This window comes from Suricata suricatta, chromosome 3 (genome assembly GCF_006229205.1).
Source record: "Suricata suricatta isolate VVHF042 chromosome 3, meerkat_22Aug2017_6uvM2_HiC, whole genome shotgun sequence".
Lineage (NCBI taxonomy): Eukaryota > Metazoa > Chordata > Mammalia > Carnivora > Herpestidae > Suricata > Suricata suricatta.
This window is the reverse complement of record NC_043702.1, coordinates 5,463,609-5,473,702: the sequence shown is the minus strand read 5'-3', so window position 1 is coordinate 5,473,702 and position 10,094 is coordinate 5,463,609. Positions and strand designations below refer to the sequence as shown.

At 49.7% G+C, this 10,094-nt stretch overlaps 1 long non-coding RNA gene across 1 annotated transcript; it reads left to right on the top strand.

Annotated features, from left to right (window-relative positions):
- The first annotated feature begins 6,575 nt into the window (after positions 1 to 6,575).
- On the top strand, positions 6,576 to 9,726 carry LOC115286312. Its single transcript, XR_003905990.1, has 3 exons — positions 6,576 to 6,760; positions 7,579 to 7,702; positions 9,049 to 9,726. It is a non-coding gene; the product is annotated as an uncharacterized LOC115286312 (long non-coding RNA).
- Positions 9,727 to 10,094: the final 368 nt, after the last annotated feature.

Here is a 10,094-nt window from a genome sequence, read left to right as displayed (position 1 = left end):
TGTTGGTGATGATTCCGGACGCCAGACTAGTCTCACTGTGACACGGTCCCGAGGGTCATTGTGACGGGTCCCGGGTCCCGAGGTGTCCCGGGCATCACACAAACAGCAGAGTGAGTAAGCATAGCATCATGTTAGTTTCTGGCTTCCTAATGGAAAATGCAGGCTGGATCATTGCATCCATTCATGAATTATAAATGCAAAAATATCTCCAGGAAAACAAACAAGCTTTCATGTGTAAGCTTCTTAGGAAGACAGCGGAGGTGAGGGCTTTGGCCCTCTCTGTGAGTGTTTTCTTGCTGACGAATGTGCGAGAATAAGCATGTGCGGACACCGGCTATGCACTGCACAGGAGCAACAGGTGTACGATCACTACATATATCAGGCACGTGCTTGTGACGGGCACGGGGGAAGTTCACATCTGCCTCTCACTTACTCCTGACAACAACCAGAGGAGAAACTAGTGTAAGAGAATAGCCAGTTTACAGTTGAGAAAATTGAGGCTTACAGTGTTTTAAGGTCACAGATTACAAGCATCTTTTTTTTTTTTTTAATGTTTTCTTCTCTCTCTCTTTTTAGTTACTTTTGAAAGAGAGAGAGAGAGAGTACTAGAGCAGGAGAGAGGCAGAGATAGAGGGAGACAGGATCTGGAGCTGAAGCAGGCTCCCTGCTGTCAGCACAGAGCCCAACGCAGGGCTCGAACTCATGGGCTCAAACTCACGAACCGTGAGATCATGACCTGAGCTGAAGTTGGACGCTCCACCGATTGAGCCACCCAGGCATCCCTATAAGCTTCTGAATTGGAAATAAAAACCAAGTCTGTATAAATCTTGACTCCATTTCTTTAATCCCATACATGATACGTTATTTATTAATGTATCTTCCCAGATAGTCCCTGTTTTCAAAACCAAGATATTCCATGGTCCTGGAAGGGGGAAACAGGCGCTTTTAAACCACATTCTGAAGGGGTCAGGCAACCCGATGTGGGGTCTGTATTCCCTCTGCACAGGCTGTAGAGACGCGGCACGACTTTTGTCCACAGCAGCACCCAGGTAGGCAAAGCCTCCAATGAAGGACCCAGACATTCACTTCTAGGCGTACAAGCAGGTGCCCTGGGCAGGTTTGCCTTTCACTGTGCACGTCTTTGAACGTGAAGGTGAGAGACTCTTCTGTAAGTTCCAAGTCTAGTTTTTAATTGTTCTTGTTTCAGAGAAGAGACACAACAATTACTTTGAATTTAAGCACCTCCACCTGCTGCTCAACAATGGGTATTCTAGATTCTGGTTTCCTGATCCTGGTTCTAGATCCCGGTTTCCTGATCCTGATTCTAGATCCTGGTTGCCTGGCTCTGGTTCTAGACCCTGGTTTCCTGATCCTGATTCTAGATCCTGGTTTCCTGACCCTGGTTCTAGACCCTGGTTGTCCTCTGAAGGCAGGGGAGACCTCTTTCCACCACCAGGAGAGACAGTACTGGGACTTTGGACGGGTGTCTGCAAAGCCATTAGCCCCCAGGCCGTCCCCCCTGGTGCCCCTATCATGCATCCAGTTGAACTAGCTGAGCCTGGCCTCAGAGAGAGGAAGCAGGGAGGAAAAGCACCAGCAAGATCAGGATTCTCCCCCACTGGATGGAGGCTGGGGGACGGGGGGCACTTTTACCAGAGAAACAGGGTGCAGGTCTATGTGCCCCCCAGCTTGTGCAACGTTGGGTCTTTCCATCAGAGTTATGATGGCTCCCTCCACAATTAAACACGGAAAGGAACTGGTCCCCACCCCACACCTAGGCACAAGTGGCCGGACTGGGAGCGCGGGGGAAGATGAGGGGCCAGAGGGGCCTGGGTGCAGAGGAATGATACAGTTGCTCAAGTCTGAAACCCAAGGGCAAGTCCAGGAAGGCAGGCAGCTGAACTCCACTAGCCTTTGCTCAGTGTGCTTCCCCCAAAACGCAGAGGTTGCATGGAAATGGGGTGCCGCCCTATGGACGTGGGGCAGGGCCGGTGAGCAAGTGAGTTGCTCAGGTTTCTTCACTGCGGGACTTCTCAGAGCTTTTGCTGTGAATTGTCAATCACAAGACAGCTCCTTACCTGAGCACAGGAACCTTATGTGTGTGGGATGAATATGGGAGTGGGTAGCATGGGTGCATGTGTGTGCACATCTGTGGGTGTGAACCTGGTGTGCCCTTGGGGGTGTGCGTAGTCTCCCATCACCCCGCTGAGAAACACTACAACAGAGGTACGTGCCCAAATCAGAGGGGACACAGGTGACTTCCTGCCTCTGTCTCCTGGTTACGCCCACTTCTACAACTCACACCGGCGACTTCCGGCAGGGACTCCAGCGTCAGAAATATCCCAGGGCCGCTTCCACCCCGACTCCACAGGACCCCAAGCAAGCAGGGGGGTGATACAGCCCCCCTGCCCCGCTGAACCCGGGTAACCTGCTCTGCGGGGAGAACACGGCAGGCGGACGAGAAGGAGGTTTCGACTAAGGATCTGTGGGAGGAACTGAGGGCAGAGAGAAATAGCGAATCTCTAGAGTTCCTCTCCCAGCCCCGTCCCAGAGCCCTACAAACACCCTCTTTTCTTTAAACTAAAACGAATCCTCTTGTGATTCCGTTTCTGCCCCCTTGGGAGCCCTGGACCCTTGGATCTACCAGGTGCAAAAGGCCCAGCAGGCGCCGGAGCCTCAGGCTGGTTTTGTTTATTTGTTTAAAGGGCAGGTTGGGTTTATGGCTCTCCCCACCCCTAAATCAGACCATCCGACATCACACCGCCCTCCCAGCTAGGGGGATGGACGCCTCAAAGCGCCGCCGCGCTGAGCCCTACTTAGCATCTGCGAATACCCAGCAAGCTTGCCAGGATTCTCAGTGGCTCCCTTGAGAAAATGCCCTTACTTAATTTTGCAGCTTCCGGTCATGCCAGAAAAGCCTCGGGACATCGGTTTGCTTCTGGTCTTCGCTTTTTCTTAGATTTGTAGCAAGCGCTGGAAACCGAGCCACTCCAGCCCTCCGATGAATGGCCTCTGGAAAAGTCTCTGCAGTGAATGTTGACTTTTGTCCTTGGAGCCAATGCTTTATCAAGGAAGGAACAAGGGCCCAAGGGGCGGGGGTGACTCAGAAAAGATCACGGAGCTTAGAAAATAGGAGTCTGAATGCCCGCAGAGGAGGGGGCTGAAAATCACATTTCTTCTGCGGACTAGGAAGTGCATCAGCTAATTTGAGGTTTGTTGGGGACCCCGGACCAAGGCTGAGGCTCAGAGCCATGCAGATACTGCGTGAGGTTGATTCGGCTGAGGACGCTGTCCTTTGAAGTTTGAAGTCTCTGTGGCTGGAAAACTGACCCTTTGAGCAGCTGCAGATGAGGCCGGCCCACAGTGCAAATGCCCTGTCATTGTGATAAGGCCTCTTGAGAGGGCACAGCACGCCCTCCCGTATCTCGGAGTCGGGAAAGCACAGGGCTGTTGTTTGCCTTTCCCGTATCTTGATGCAAATTCTTGTCAAGCGAGAGATGATTGAGGGGGGCTGACCAGAAGGGGGTGACTTCCTTAGCCCAGTGGAGCCAGTGCATCAAAGAATGTGCCCCAAGTATGGCAGGGAATGGGGGGTGTGGAAGGGGGCAGGGTGCAGGGAAGGGGCAGGTGACCTCAGAGGGTCAGCAATGACCCCTTTACATTCCAGGTCACCAGACACCCAGCAATGCCGATTCACAGAGTTCCCGGAGCATTTGTACCTAGTTTACCAGGTCCACTTAGGACTTCATTGTTTTTCTACTTATTTTATTAATTTTCCACTTAGGGTTTCATTGGTTTTTTTTGACTTATTTTATTAATTTTCCACTTAGGGTTTCATTTTTTTACTTATTTTATTAATTTTCTATCTTTTTTAAGGATTTCATTGCTTTAATTCATTCTCTTTCTTCATTTGAGCATCATTGTGGATTTCGTTGTTTTTAATTTATGCAGTTAACCTTTACTTCTAGGTGCAACTTTAAAATATCTAGTGATGCGTACGAAGAGGCTTTTCTTTTTCTATTGAAGGCCTTTGAAATGCCTGGACGTTATCACACTCAGACAGTTCCAGTCATGAATTTTTGTTATTGGGATTCTAGCACGGGACAGTTGTGTTTTATTAATTATTACAAAATACAGGGACATACAGATTGGAAAAAGAATGTCTCTAAATTTCATCCCTCTGAGAGAACCACCATTAATTGCTGACATGCCTGTTGCCCAAAAAATTTTTTCTGTTTATTTATTTTGAGAGAGAGAGGAAGTGCAAGTGGGGGAGGGGCAGAGAGAGTGAGAGAGGGAGAGAAGAATCCCAAGAAGTTCTGCCCCATGCGGGGCTCAAACCTACGAACCTGAGCCAAAGCTGGACGCTTAGCTGACCACGCCATGCAGGTATCCCTGCCAAAAAAATTTTCTATGCACATGAAATCTTTCCTCTTTGTGACAACTGTCAAGGCAAGAGGTTTTTGAATTGGCTTTAGGTAAATAAAAATAAGACGCATTTTAAAAAATCACAATACCGCAATCTGGATCATGCTATGTATCCAAATTGCACTTTGTCTTCTTGTTAATGATGTCATAGTGTTTCACCGAATGGATGCTTCATAACTGATTACACAAATGCCCAACTGATGGACCATTACGTCATTTCCATTTTTTTTTATGCAACTAAAACCAATGGTGCAGGGAACCTCTCAGAGCAATACTTTTTCAGGTTTCTGCTGTTCTTTCCATCGGATAAATTCGGAGGTATAGAATCGTTGCACCAAGGACTGTGGGCAGTTTTCAGTTTCGATTGCTTAGTGTGTTTTATTTCCCAGTAGTCTTCTAACGTGCCACTCTGCCTGATAGTTTTTGCTTCACACTTCTCTGCCGACCCTAACGACTGTTATGCTGTTTAGTCCTTGCCCACCGGCAGAAGAACACATGTGGGTTAACAGGAATTTCCTCCCTGGCTGCAGTTATGTTTCTGTATGACAGTTTTCTCCATAATTTTCTTTAATTTCCAAGTTTTCAGCCATGATAATAAAATATATGAAAATGAGGGGCACCTGGGTGGCTTGGTCCGTTAAGGATCTGACTCTGTTTCAGTTCAGGTCATGATCTCATGATTTCGTGGGTCTGAGCCCCACATCGACCTCTGCTGACCGGAACCTGCTTCGGATTCTCTCTCTCCCTCTCTCTCTGCCCCTTCCCTGCTCACACTGCCTCTGTCTCTCTCAAAACAAATCAATAAACCTAAAGAAAGAAATGAAATTTATTAAAATGAAGTTTGAGGGCCCGTTTTCATGTTGAGAAGTTACGTGTCATTAGAGACCAGAAGAGGTTAAGTGAAGACTGCAGTGCCGGAGCCTGGCTCCTAGTGGACGGGCAGGATTTCCACACGGGCGGGAACCCGTTATCCTTGAAGAGAACCCCCCCCCCCCACACACACACCACGACCCAGGATGGACAGTGGGGAGCGAGCAAAGATTTGGGGGTATTTTTTAAGGGTTTTTTTTTTCTGTTTTTTATTTATTTTTGAGAGACAGAGAGAGAGAGAGTGTGAGCAGGGGAGGGTCAGAGAGAGGTAGGCACAGAATCCAAAGCAGGCTCCAGACTCTGAGCTAGCTGTCAGCACAGAGCCTGAGCGGGGCTTGAACCCACGAACCGTGAGATCATGACCTGAGCCAAAGCCAGACGCTTAACCGACTGAGCCACCCAGGAGCCCCAGATTTGGGGGCTTCTTAAGAACACTCTAGCAGCCATGCCTCTCCAGGGAGGCTCCAGCCCAGGCACGAGGTAAGGAAAACTCACCCCGACACCCAAGGAAGGGGCCAGACAAGGGGGCGTCCGCAGGGGCACACGGTGCAGACCACATGCTCCGTGTTTGGGGGACAGGCTTCCACCTCCCAGGAGCAAGGGGGCCCCGGCTGTCCTTTGTAGAAACGGCTCTACGCAACGTAGGCCGGTTTTCCTCGCTCAGCTGCTGGTGAGAAAATCAATCTGGGTGTCCGGCCTGGAAGGGGCGGTGCAGTCTCTCACTCCCGAGAGGTCAGGCTCAGGCCAGCAGGAAGAGGCCTTTTCGACCACAGTGACGGCCTTTTCCCTCAGGAAGATTGCATTTGTCCAACACACCCACAAAAAGAAAAAAAAAGGCATGTGCTTTAAGTGTTTCATCTCTGGGTCGATATTTCCAAGGAGAGGGAGAGCAATTACAGTGCAGGGGCAAACACACCAGAAACGGTTGAGACTTCTGGCCACTGGCCCTCCCTTTCAATGGCCAGAACACAGGGTCCAGGGGACAGGGTCACCCTTTATCTCTCCACGTTTCTCAGCCAAATGTGTGCCCAGCCCCACTCTGTCCATTACTCTGTTTCCGTCCCCAAAGAGCCACGTGAACTAGGCCTGTTAAGTGCTTTGTCAGGGGCTGAGACGCTGGCTTCAGGGGATCGCATCTTTCAGATGGCTCTTGGCAACAAGAATAACACCCCAGCCAGCCCCTTGTGACCACAGAGTTCCGTTTCTCACCCAAGGCTGAGGCTGCGTGTTGGCAGAGAGCTGGGTGTGGCTCATTTCCTACAGCCCGGTGCCGAGGGTGTCGCTGGTCTGGGGGCCGAGGTGTGCTGGGGGCCAAGAGGAAAGAGCGAGAACGCTTCCTCTTAGCGTTTCAGCTGGGAAGTGACGTGTTGTGTGCTCTTGCTGGCATCTCACCGAGCAAAGCAAGCCCCGGCCTTGGCCGGCCGTCAGGGGCCTGGGAACAGAGGACCCGGCAAGGGGACAGGTCAGGGAAGCCATCATGAAAGGTGCTGGGGGGCCGGTGGTTGGGGGACTGAAATTCAAACGCCCACCTCTCAGGTGGGCACTAACGCTCTGGATCTTTCTACTAAAACGCACTCCCTCTCCACGCCCTACGCACGATTTTGGCCCATCTGATTGGAGCTCTGATTCCACAGCTGTGCCTTGTTTGCCTAGCCTTTTTTTTAATGTTTATTTTTGAGAGAGAGAGAGAGAGAGAGGCAGATGGAAGATCCGAAGCCGGCTCTGTGCTGACAGTGGAGAGCCCGATGTGGGGCTCGAACTCACGAACTGTGAGATCATGCCCTGAGCTGAAGTCAGATGCTGAACCCACTGAGCCACCAGGCGCCCCTCCCAGTCTTGATCTGCATTTCTGTTCCACGTTGTAAAGGGCCACTTAACAGCACCCGAGTTCCACCCACAAAACATTACCGCTGGGCCGGGCCTCCAAGAACAGAACAACCCGCTGGTGTAAAAACACTGACTCGAGTCCGGTTCAAGCTCCGCTTTCTTTCTGGATGTATTACTCTGGGCTGTGGACTCATCACCTCCAGCACATTTAGTCTCTCCCACGGAGGTCCTCACCAGCTTCTCCCAATTCTCCATCCCCCCGTCGTGAGGTCCCAGCATACTGTGCAACCATGTGGCAAACGTGGGAAAGAAATGGGGGTGGGTCCCCCCCAGGAAGGGCCGGTGCCGGCGGAGGGACCACCCGCCCCCCATCTTCGTGGCCCCGCAGAGCCAAGAGCTCATCTGCAATTCTGCACTATTTGTGCTCTTTCCTTCTTTCCCACGTCACTTTAGCAAGAGTCAGCGTCAGAAGCTGCAAAAGCCGGCTCTGTGCGAACACATCTCTGATGATAACAGACCTAACGGGCTTGTCTGAGGACAAAAGGAGCCTCCCAACTGGCAAAATTCGCCCTCACGGGTAAGGTGCTTGGGGTGGGGGAGAAGGAGAAATCGGGGGCACCTGTTGGGGGGTCTGGCAGTTTAACCCTCTGACCCACAGCCAGAAGCGAAGCAGAGAAGCCTGTCAACAAAGACAGGATTGCTACAAACAAGAAAGGCAATTTAGACAACCCAGAATCCAAGAAAGATGAGAACCTCAGGGATCACCTCACCATTTGGCTACTATTATTCTTAAATTTCCCTCCCATCCCTTTTCATTTGCATATAAAATCTAAATACTTGTTTACATAAACCTGGGTATTCAGTTAAAAAAAAAAAGCTTAACATCAGTAGTGGCGCCCGGTTAGTGCCTCTCCCTGGAACACTCATCCCGTTTTTTTGATCTTGGAGTTGTGAGTTCAAGCCTCATGTTGGGCTTAGACCTTCTCTAAAAAAAAAAGGACATATTTATATGTATCTATTTGTGCAAGAACAGAAGCTTGTGGCTTTCTGAGTTTTTTAGGCAATGAAGCTAGGTTCCCATCCCAAGAGTAGGGACAGGAAATGGTACTGCCTCTTCCCAGAAACCTAAGGAAAACTGTTCATTTTCTTGTATGTTTTGGAATCTATAGTGTTGGGAGCTATTTGAACACACCAGTAGAGTGAAAATTCCTGGCGAGGGGACGGCAAGTTTGCACAGTCTTTTGCCCCCAGATAGCTCCCAAAATCTACCCTCTTGAAACTTTCATTTTTGCTTGAGCACCGAACCTCAGAGTGTTTTGCTAATTAGAGTCAGGAGCTGGTTGTCCCCCCCGCCCCCCCCCCCCAATCCCTGAGACGTGACCGCACCCGGTCAGGGGTCAGGGAAAAGATAAGCAAGTAAACTAGATACACCCTAATGCAACACATAACTTTCCCCTAAGCAATACGGATAACTGAATACCTTCTAGGCCTGAATGCCTTTGTGATAGTCACTACTGCATAAAATGTATCAGTCATCTTTGGGACTATGAGAGCAAGCAGATCTCCTGAGAACTTGTCTTTCTGGGAACTTTCTCTTAGAGTTATAAATGGCCTAATGACCCTTACTCATAAAAAACTGACCTTTACTAAAGAATGCTGTCTGCCTCTTGGTTAAAGGTTGTTTCCTTGAGGCTAGACCTGAGGTTTTGTGAAAATACCTATGACACCATGGGTGCCTGTGGCTAAAATTGTAAAACTTATCCATTAGAAATCATTTACTGCCCTTTCTTGTCCTCGTACCTTTTGCCATAAATAAACCTTGAGAACCAGACAAGATGGAGACGCCTGCCAGGTGGGCAGCCGTGCTTGTCAGGGGATCAGAACGAAAACGCAAGGCTCTCCCACTTTCTCTTTGGCCTGCAGCGTCATCCTTCGGGGGACCCCTGGACCTGCGGGAGCGGGACTCCGGCACTATAGGAAAGGTGACCCCTTCGAGAGCTTATGACAAGCAGCCCACTGCAGGAGATGTTACAAAAATAAAAGGTGAAAGGTCTCTTTCATGTATATGCCCGCTTCTTTGGAGGAAAAGTGGATCCTTCCTAAAAGGACTGTTAAAAAACAGAATTCAACTGAGAAATTAAATTTAAAGATGTTACTGGCTTTATTCACGCCTCCACGAGTCCGTTGGCAGCCCATCCAGCAGACAGAAAGGAGCTCCAGGAAGCTGCAGAGAATGCCAGACCCCTGGGTGGAAGAGAGTGGGGATGAGGAAATTACGCTGGACACTCAATCGAGTTGAGGATTCGGAGGTCACTTCCATTTAGAGGATGGTGGATTGTCTGACTAGTGCGGATCAGGCGATTCCTGATGCAACGGTTTAAGATTCTATTTCTGGGAGCGTTGAAACTACTTACGTGTCAGTGTGGCCGATGTGAGGCTTAAGTTTCAGTGTCGTGATGTGGGACTTAGCATAAGCCACTCCGTTTCAGGCATGTCGTCTTTAACAATTTGTTATACATTTCTTGGTTACTCCACCAATAACTTGATGTCCAGTATGCTGTTGCTATTTAAAATGATGTTTAAAAAGAGTTCTAGGGGTGCCTGGGGGGCTCAGTCAGTTGAGTGTCTGACTCTTGATTTTGGCTCAGGTCATAGGATCAGGATTGAGCCCCATGTTAGGCTCCATGATGAGCATGCAGCCTGCTTCAGACTCTCTCTCTTTCTCTTTCTCTCTCTCTACCTCCCTCTCTCCATCTGACCCTCTCCCCGGATTATGTGCGCATTCTTTCTCTAAAATAAACTAAAAATAGGGGCACCTGGGTGGCTCAGTCCGTTAAGCATCTGACTTCAGCTCAGGTCATGATCTCAAGTTTCAAGCCCCGCATAGGGCTCTGCGCTGACAGCTCAAAGTCTGGACCTTGCTTTGGATTCTATGTCTCTCTCTCTGCTCCTCCCCCTGCTTGTGCTCT